A 10,602-nucleotide genomic window follows, 5' to 3' on the forward strand; every position below is an offset into this window, starting at 1 on the left:
AGTTTTCTCTTTCCTAAAAGAAAGGCACATATGGGAGGAAAAAATCTCTCTTCTTCAGGAAATTCTTCTCTTTCCTGCATGTGATCCCTTGAACTGCTGCTACCACCTTGCCACCTGCCTAAGGAGGAAGGTCAATGCTGAGGAACCGGAGCAAAGAGATAGGAAGAACATGAGTCTATGGCATTGTTGTGCCTTGCTGTCTCTGGACTTCTTTTATGGAAGGTAAAATTTTTTGTTGGTGTTTTTTGTTTGTTTGCTTGTATTTTTAACCGTTTAAACCATTTCCAATCCTTGCAGCCCAAAGCAGTCATTGATATACTGAATATCTTACTAAATTCATTCAATCAATAAATATTTGATTTATTGTGAAGCATTATGTTTAGTACCTTAAAGTGTTATACCCAACCCTCAAGCAATCTATTACTCCCATCTTATAGATGAGGAAACTGAAACTTAGAGCAGTAAAATGATTCATTAGATCAAATAGCTATCAAATGGTAAAGACAGAATCTTAACCTAGGTCTAAGTCCAGAGCACATGTTTTGTCCACTCTCCCATGCTTCCTAGTTTGAGTAGCTTTATTGCATGAGGTTTAAGAAGATCAATAGTTCTCAATTTTTTAAACTTAAGACCCTTTTATATTCTTAAAAATGATTTAGAATCATGAAGATTTTTCACTTATTTAGTTTTTAACTACTGATACTTAACACACTGAAAATTAAAATGGAAATTTTTAAGGTATGTATTTAATTCATTCAAGAATAGTATTAATTAACTCATCCAATACTCACTTCAGTAATACAGTTTTTTTGAGAAATAATTTTCCAAAATTATTATTAATTTTCCAAAACAAAATGAGGTAATGAGAAGAGTGACATTGTTTTACACTTTTGCAAATCTCTTTAAACCTGGCTTAAGAGCAGACAGCTGGATTCTATCTACTTCCACATTTAGTCTGTATTGTTTTAGTTAAAGTATACAGAGAACATCTGACTTTGCACAGATGTGTCATTGGAAAAGAGAGGAGTATTTTATGAGCTCTTTAAGATAATTGTATACCCTTTGATACTACACCAGAACTGTACAAGTGGTAGTTTCTTAAAGGTTAGTTGCAATGTGGAACTTAAAAATGAAAGAGTGATTTTCTCATCTCTGTTGCATTAAAATCCAGTGATCCACTTTGTAGTTTGCAGTGATCTTTTACCCATGCCTAATTTTGTAATACCAGGCATTGGTCACTTGGAAAATGTTGATTCACTGAGTTATGCAGATCTTCAAAATGTAAGATATTCATTGGCTGATACAAGTTTTCAAAAATTCTAATTTTTTTTGAAGGCTCGATTTTACCACTGGCAACAAAATACTGTCAGTTATTTTCTTGAAAGTAATAGGCTTGCTTGTTTATTTTTGAAAAAAAAAATATGCTAAATGCCCAAGTTTGAATAACTGTAATTTATTTCTGTTTTTCTTTCAAGTAAAATTAATGGTTCTTGACAAAGACAGCTAGTTTAGCTTGTAACTCAATTACACAAGTGCTTTTCCTTGAGACAAACATTGTACTTCAGTTTGTAGCAGATGTTCTTTATGCTTATTTTCCATTTCTTCACATAAAATATTTTAAAAATATATGCTTAAAGGTCTAGATTTAATATAACAAATAATGTTAATGGCTTTGTCAAAGACATTCTTTTTCTAAATTTTATTTATTTATTATGGTTTTGTCTGTGCTGGGTCTCCGTTGTTATGCATGAGCTTTCTCTTGTTATGTTGAGTGGGGCCTCCTCTCTAGTTCAGTGCTCAGGCTTCTCTCTGCAGTGGGTTCTCTGTGGAGCACAGGCTCTGCAGCATGCGGGCTCAATAGTTGCAGCACGCAGGCTTAGTTGCTCTGTGGCATTTGGAACTTCCTGAACCAAAGGTCAAAAAACCGTGTCCCTGGCATTGGCAGGTGGATCCTTAACCACTGGGCCACTAGGGAAGTCCTGTCAAAGACATTCTTCAATGAAAGAGATGGGGCTTTTTTGGTACTTTGAGTGTGTGACAGTGAATGCAATAACTAATAGTATTGTTTGGTACCACTGCCTGGACTTGAGCTAAGGCACCAGAGGTTTTCACCACCTTGACTTGTGTATCATCCATGCAAATGTCAACACAGTGAAAAAGGTAAATGGCATCTTAGTATTATCCTGAAACTAGTTTTGACCTCATGGGCCACCTGAGATGGCTTTGGACTCCCCATGTGGCCACAGACCACACTTGGAGAACACCTGCTGCTGCTGCTGCTAAGTCGCTTCAGTCGTGTCCGACTCTGTGTGACCCCATGGACTGCAGCCTACCAGGCTCCTCTGTCCATGGGATTTTCCAGGCGAGAATACTGGAGTGGGTTGCCATTGCCTTCTCTAGGAGAACACTACAGTGGGTAATAATTTCATGAGCAACAACTCTTAGGAAAATTTCTGGATACAAAGTGATTATTGCAAGGGTCTGGAAGAGACTGAGTTCTATGTCACATCACGGTCTGGCCCTGCATCTGGGGCAACTTCACTACTGACCCAGTAGCTTCCATCACACAGGGTCATTAACAGAGGAGTCTTAGGAGTGTCCAGGTGCTGAGGTGTTTGTGCCAGAGGGCACAGGAAATTGGCTTACCCAGTCCCTGTGCTGCTAGTCACAGATGCACTTATAACACTGCAAATCCACAACCAGCTTCTTTGTTTCCCTATTCGGCCCATAAGGCAATTTAACGTGTATTATGCTTAGACATGAACTATTTAATGTGATCTGATTTCTGTTTATAATTCTTAAAATACTTCTATTTGTCAGATTGTCTAAGCCTTACTCTTGGGATAAAATTTCTTTTGTACTGAATAACTATTAAATAATGGAGGTTTTGTGTCATTCTGAGGGGCATCAAGACTCTCTCTCTCAAGCAGCCTCTTTCCCCTGTAGCTTGCCAGAAGCAGGCATCTTGGCAACACAAAACACCAAGTCTGAGGGCATCTCACTGAGCCAGACCCTATTTCCAGGAAAGAAAACCCATGTTCTTGAGCCAGAACTAATTCTCTAATGGCTGGGATTTTCCTTTCTCTTGCTAGAGATGGAAGAATGACAATGGTTTACTTGAATCCCTACAGTCGGAAAAGCCACCCAGAAATTCCAGCCTGCCAGACATTTCCACACCAGGGATACTATCCCTTGACTTGTGAATACACTGAGGAATTTGCCCTGGCACCATGTGAAGGGTTAAAAAAAGATCCTATTCCTTACAAGCAGCTATGCCTAGGGCTGACTCAAACTGGGGAAAAGGCCAGTCATGCCACTGTCCTGCTATATTTACTGAACAGATTTCTGAAAGTGCAGCAACAAGACAGACAACCAAAAAATTTGACCTGAATTTGTTTGGTAGAATGATAGTTTCTGCCTTGCTGTTGCACTGCTGTAAAAAAAAAAAAATAGTAATAATAAATGTGATCTGAATATGGCAGGGAAGGAAGCTTAGACGAATGGCTCTGAGCTTTAGCAAGCTTTTTAAAAAATATTTGAGCTAAAATATTCTTTCCTTCAGGGTCACCTGGCCTTTTGTTCCCCTTGGAAAAGACAGCTGCATTATACATTCCTACTGTCACTTCTGTGCTGGGAACACAAGAGCTGTAGTGATTTCCTGGACTCTATATCTCTAAATCTTCCCAGGGAATTCACCTAACCTCCATGCATCAGGTCCAACCACACCTTGGAAGGGAGGGAGGAGAAAGCAGGAGTTATAAAACGTACTTGGGACAACAATTTCCCAGATCTGGATCAAGTTAGTTTTATCTGTATGACATGCCTGGCCTTTGAATGCTTTTGAGCTTGAGAACAAATATTATTCTGGGTGATCTGCCTTTTACCTCCTTATACCCTACTGCCCTTTTCACAGTGAGCTTTAAAAAGATATATCTATTTATTTTTCTTCTTTAAAAATTGAAGTGTATTCTTATTAGAGAAATGCAAATCAAAACCACAATGAGGTACCACTTCACACCAGTCAGAATGTCTGCGATCCAAAAATCTGCAAGCAATAAATGCTGGAGAGGGTGTGGAGAAAAGGGAACCCTCCTACACTGTTGGTGGGAATGCAATCTAGTACAACCACTATGGAAAACAGTGTGGAGATTCCTTAAAAAATTGCAAATAGAACTGCCATATGACCCAGCAATCCCACTGCTGGGCATACACACCAAGGAAACCAGAATTGAAAGAGACACATGTACCCCAATGTTCATCGCAGCACTGTTTATAATAGCCAGGACATGGAAACAACCTAGATGTCCATCAGCAGATGAATGGATAAGAAAGCTGTGGTACATATACACAATGGAGTATTACTCAGCCATTAAAAAGAATACATTTGAATCAGTTCTGATGAGATGAATGAAACTGGAGCCGATTATACAGAGTGAAGTAAGCCAGAAAGAAAAACACCAATACAGTATACTAACACATATATATGGAATTTAGAAAGATGGCAATGATGACCCTGTATGCAAGACAGCAAAAAAGACACAGATGTGTATAGCGGACTTTTGGACTCAGAGGGAGAGGGAGAGGGTGGGATGATTTGGGAGAATGGCATTGAAACATGTATACTATCATGTAAGAATCGAATCACCAGTCTATGTCCGATGCAGGATACAGCATGCTTGGGGCTGGTGCACTGGGGATGACCCAGAGGGATGTTGTGGGGAGGGAGGTGGGAGGGGGGTTCATGTTTGGGATCGCATGTACACCCGTGGTGGATTCATGTTGATGTATGGCAAAACCAATACAGTATTGTAAAGTAAAATAAAGTAAGAAAAAAAAAATTGAAGTGTAGTTGGTATACAATGTTGTATTAGTTTCAGGTATACAGCAAAGTGATTCAGTTTGGTATATATTCTTTTTCAGATTCTTTTCCCTTACAGGTTATTACAAGGTACTGAATAGTTCCCTGTGTGATACAGTAGGCCCTTGTTGGTTCCTGTCCACTTTATCTATTTTATGTTTCAGTTCAGTTCAGTTCAGTTCAGTCACTCAGTCATGTCCGACTCTTTGTGACCCCATGGACTGCAGCATGCCAGGCTTCCCTGTCCATCACCAACTCCTGGAGCTTGCTCAAACTCATGTCCATTGAGTCAGTGATCCCACCCAACCATCTCATCCTCTGCTGTCCCCTTCTCCTCCCACCTTCAATCTTTCCCAGTATCAGAGTCTTTTCAAATGAGTCAGTTCTTCACATCAGGTAGCCAGAGTATTGGAGTTTCAGCTTCAGCATCAGTCCTTCCAATGAATATTCAGGACTGATTTTCTTTAGGATGGACTGGTTGGATCTCCTTGCAGTCCAAGGGACTCTCAAGAGTCTTCTCCAATACCACAGTTCAACAGCATCAGTTCTTCAGTGTTCAGCTTTCTTTAAAAACATGAACATTTTATGTTTAGGGGCTTTTTAGGTGGCTCAATGGTAAAGAATCTGCCTGCCAATACAGGAGATGTGAGTTCAATCCCTGGGTCGGAAGACCCCCTGGAGAAGGAAATGACAACCTACTCCAGTATTCTCGCCTAGGAAATCCCAGGTACTGAGAAGCCTGGCAGACTACAGTCCTTGGGGTCACAAGGAGTCAGACATGACTTAGCGAGAGCAAGTATTTTATATTTAGTGTGTATACAGCGAGCTTTTGCTTAATATTTTAACTCATTATTTTGAGGGCAGTTCTTCCTTTCCTCACAGCCAGCCCTCCAAGCACAGTCTTGATATATTATTTCTGTGCTGTACTAAAAAGGACAAATGAACCAATAAGCTGGGGGACTCTGTGTTCTAGTTCTGTCCTAAATGATCATAGTTATTGGAAAACTCACATCCCTGTCTTGGCCATCATCTATAAACTGGGAATTTGGAGAAGACAGAATTTCTAGTGGTTCGTAAATCTGGGGACCAGAAATACACTTTTTGCAAAGCCTCCTTTTCAAGCACCTTCTATTGGTCATTTTAAGACAGCAGAATCTCCCCTGTGCTAAAAACAAGCTTTGGGGACCACTGGACTTCATGGGCTCTAGATTCTTTTCAACCCTAACATTTTTTTTCTGTCTCTCTCCAAGTGCTGAATGTTCCCCCTCACCCTGCACTAACTTGTGCTTAAATTGCCAGAGTGTCTTTGCCTTCCAAGTGGTCCATATGGCTTCACGTGCTTGTGCTCAGTTGCCCCAGACTCTTTGTGACCCTATGGACCGTAGCCCACCAGGTTCCCCTGTCTATGGGGTTTTCCAGGGAGAATATTGGAGTGGGTTGCCATTCCTCCTCCAGGGGATCTTCCCTACCCAGGAATCAAACCTGCATCTCCTGTGTCTTCTGCATTCCAAGCAGATTCTTTACCACTGAGCCATCAGGGAAGCCCTCCCATGGTTTTAGGTAACTCCCTATTTCTCCAGGCTGTAGTCTTGATCTTCCACAGCCTAAATTAAGAGATGAGCAATTTGGTGATTTTTAGTACCTTTTTAATTTAAAAGAGTGAAAGGGAGACTCCTGGAAGTCAAGATTGGGTCAAAGTATATTCCCAGGTTGGGTCAAAGGACAGTAACTAGGCAAATAAGTGAGGCAAAACCCCGCATTCCACAGGTCCCAGTACCTAGCAGCCACACAAAAAGGTTTCTGGAAAGAAAAGATTCCTACTGGTTTCCAGGGGAGCAGACAGCCTAGGAGAGCTGCCTGGAGCTGCTTACCCAGCTCTACCCCCTCCCCTCATCCCCTGCAAGGCACCTAGGACTTAGCTTCCCACTGCTGTGACCTAGAATGACCAGCTCGCACCCACATTGCCGGCCTGAATCTGAGAACCTGGGGTGCACAAACACTTCATCCCTGGAGGTGTTGTATTGGTGCCTGTGTGACCAAGGTCAAAATGCAGTCTCCTAAATCCCCTGATCCTGTTATAGGGCACACACTACAGATTAAAGAAAAGAAGTAAAATAAATAAATAAACAAAAACAAACAGGAAGGGAGAGAGAAAGGGAGAAAGCCAGTTGGCTATGCATCTGTAGAAAAAGTGGGAAAATCTGGGTGGCCTTACAGGAAACAAAGACAACCAAAGAGGGAAAGAATGCAGGCATACAGAGATGCACTGTTAATGATACACATGAAAAAAACAACATAAAAGATGATCTATTCATATAGAAGGTAAGCATTGAGAAGGGGAGTAACTTGACATGATTAATCCCTTTCATGTTTACTCCAGGAGACTAGTAAGGCCTCTCATTTAAAACAAAAGCACTGGAAGTATGATTTGCCAACAAGATCAATGCTAAAGCAATATATTAAAAATTGGAACAAAAATCTGACCATATTTACTTATACATTTCCTTAGGCAGGTATAAAAAAAAACTATCAGGACAGTTTCAGTTAATATACTTATCAATCTGAACCTACTACAAGAGAATGTAAAATAAAGTGATAACATTGGTCAAGTTGTTGCAGGAAGGGGGACCCCTTCCAGGGCCCAAAATTGGGCTCTTGTCTAACATTCAGAAATGAATTGTCCAAGGAGACACATGTGCTGACAAAGCAAGAGATTTTATTGGGAAAGGGGGCCCGGGTGGAGAGCAGGAGGGTAAGGGAACCCAGGAGAACAGCTCTGTCACCTGGCTTGCAGTCTCGGGTTTTATGGTGATGGGATTAGTTTCCACGTTGTCCTTAGCAAATCATTTTGACTCAGAGTCCTTCCTGGTGGTGCATGCCTTGTTCAGCCAAGATGGATACCGGAGAGAAGGATTCTGGGAAGTGGTCGGACAGGTGGTGTCTCCTTTTGACCTTTTCTGAACTCTTCTGGTTGGTAGAGGCTTATTAGTCCCCTGTTCCTTACCAGGACCTCCTGTCATAAAACAACTCATGCAAATGGTTACTATGGTGCCTGGCCAGGGTGGGCAGTTTCAATCAGTGTGCTTCCCCTAATAAAGGGCTTGATATTAAGAACTAAAGGAAAATATCTTGGCCAGTCAGAAAGTCAACAGTGGCATAACTGCTTAAATATTTGGGACTGCATAATGATTTAAAATCTTAGGTCAGTCAATAGTTGTATAACTTTAGAGAAATTTTCCTAAATTTCCTTGCCTCGGTATTCTCATAAATAAAATAAAATAATACTATGTTGTCTCTGTTGTGAGAAAATGAATGATGTAAAATGCCGCCATAATTCTAATGAAAATGTAACCTCATGCAGTGAATTAAACACTCTCATCTTTTAAGAACCAATGGAATATTGTTTTTAGAAATAAAATAAAATCTTCTGAAAGTTAGCCAAACCACAAAGAAAAAACAGTTGAAAGACAAAAAAATGGCTGACCCAGCTTTTGGCTGTATATCCTCTTTTTAATAAAGAGACAAGGCAATCATGCTTTATATCTTTTACTAAGAATTCATTTGGAATGACTTCCCTATATATCCTAATTAAGTTTCAGAACCCAGTGAGTTTAAAGAAACTACATTTCCTTTACAGGGTATGTTGCTTATACCTGTCACAGGAATATTTGGCCTATTTAAATGCCGCAGGTGTGTGAGAACAGATGGTATTGGGAAATGGGACATATTCAGGCAGAGAAAAGACTGCCAAAATCCGGCTGGAGATGAATGCTTTAAGAGCAATGGTGTTTTTTCCTTTCTCTTACTCAAGTGTGCATGGGGAGCAGGTACTCTGTTGGAGCCAAGTCCTGGAGCCTTAATTTGATTTTTCTTTCTTCCTTTTCTGTTCCGGAGTGTGAGAAGAGCCAAATACTTAGAAATATAGGCTAGTTCAGAAAACCACCTTGAAATCTATGAAGCAAACCTCCCTAAGAATGGTGGATATGGAGTGAGTTGTCCCTTTATGCATAGAAAGAAAAGCAGAGGAGTGTTTCCTCCTGGATAGGGTGGGGACAGGGTTCATGGGTTTGGGACATGATGGTGGTTTGCTCAAGGGGAGGCAGGTTGATGCTGACGCCCATCCTGAGCCATCATTCCCAGCCTCCTGGCCTTCAGGTGTCTGTGCACATGAGCTCAATGTGCAGGTCACTGAGAATGTCCATAGCTGGGGAGTCTGCCTGATAAGAAGTGCAAGAAGCCCTGCCACAGACCAAGTGATGCTAGAGCCATGTCCACCCCAAGAAGTCCTGTAAACTGACCAGCTCCATCTTGCCCAGACTCCAACTCTGCCCCCAGACCTCTCCTTCAGGGTTTGCTTAGCCAGGGAGATCAGCAGCCACTGGTTCCCAGGTCACCCTATGCCCGGCAAATGGCACATTGATCCCAAAGGTTTCTCTTACCTAGGCTAGAACTTCTCTCACTACACACATGTGAGTCAGCAGAGACGAGCAAAGAGCTTAACCTTCTGACCTTGGCCAGTGCAATGAGAATCCTTCTGCCTGGCCTTGCAAGGGGCAGGGCAGCCCCTGCCCACCGTGAGGGCACCAGGACAGCTGGTTGCTGCCTGGTGCTGGGGTCTCTGTCCACCTTCTGAATGTCCAGGCCGGCCTCTGTCTGCAACCCTTCTGCCAGCAGCTCACCCAAGAGCATCCAGCAACTCACAAGATCCCTACACAGCCACACTTTCTGCTCAAGACCAGCTAAACCAAACCAAATCAGGAATGGGGAGGGCCAGGTCAGGGTGTTCCTATTGCTCCGGAACTGGCATTTAGAGTCCCATCTGAGAAAAGAGGTGCTAAATGCCTCACATTCAAAAGGGAATTAGTAGAAACCAGAAGCCATACTCTCCCCACCCCCACCCCACCAACCCCTACCCCTTACCTCCCTTGGCTTTCTAAGGGGCAACAGATTAGGCTTTCATAATCAACTAATCAACACCCATCAGATCACCTTCCTGCTTCTTTTACATGGTAAAGAGCGGTGAGGGTGGGAGGTGGTGGGGGTGAGGGGAGGAGGGTTGGGGGTTGGAGGTAAGTTCAAAGTAGGAGGTGATTCCCTTCTGTGCTCCACTGTCCACCCTGCTCAGGCAAGAGAACTAGGGAGAGGGTATGCTGAAAGAAGGGAAAGTGCATCTCCTTCCCCAGGTGGACATCTGCTTGGGCTGTGAACTTGCAGATCTCTCCCTTTGCCTGCATGAACCGGAGATGGTGGCAAGGAGTCTGTACCCAGAGAAATCGCTGGTCTCAAGCTGCCTCACCAGGATCCATTCCAGAGGGCTGCCCTCTCATAAAGGAACCCAGCAGCACACAACCCAGTTGTGTAGTTAGCCACTAGGCAGAGCTGGGAAGTGGCAGACGCAGCCTCACTGAGCTGGATCTCTCAGATCAGGAAACCGTGTGGTCCCTTCTTCCCTACACCTTCTCATCTCAACAGGCTTGACCTTAAAATTAACAGAAGCTCAGTCACGTCTGACTCTTTGTGACCCCATGGATTATTACAGCACGCCAGGCTTCCCTGTCTATCACCAACTCCTGGAGCTTGCTCAAACTCATGTCCATTGCGTCGGTGATGCCATCCAACCATCTCATCCTCTGTTGTCCCCTTCTCCTCCAGAAGCAGGCTGGCATAGAACTAGACTATGAGAAGGTGGTTGTCTTTTTCTTTTAATGGACTGAAAGTGACCAGAGAGTAATGGGATCTACCCA

At 42.6% G+C, this 10,602-nt stretch overlaps 1 long non-coding RNA gene across 3 annotated transcripts in view; it reads left to right on the plus strand.

Annotated features, from left to right (window-relative positions):
- The window catches only part of LOC105603748 (uncharacterized), a 79,815-nt gene extending 74,977 nt beyond the window's left edge, over positions 1-4,838 (plus strand). For 2 of the 3 annotated variants that reach the window (XR_003586293.3, XR_009595197.1), the window contains exon 5: positions 59-4,838. This is a non-coding gene — a long non-coding RNA (uncharacterized LOC105603748). The remainder of the gene's footprint in view (positions 1-58) is intronic. The other variant, XR_009595202.1, reaches the window with a different exon arrangement.
- The last annotated feature ends 5,764 nt before the right edge of the window (positions 4,839-10,602 follow it).

The sequence above is a fragment of the Ovis aries genome, chromosome 1, assembly GCF_016772045.2.
Source record: "Ovis aries strain OAR_USU_Benz2616 breed Rambouillet chromosome 1, ARS-UI_Ramb_v3.0, whole genome shotgun sequence".
NCBI lineage: Eukaryota > Metazoa > Chordata > Mammalia > Artiodactyla > Bovidae > Ovis > Ovis aries.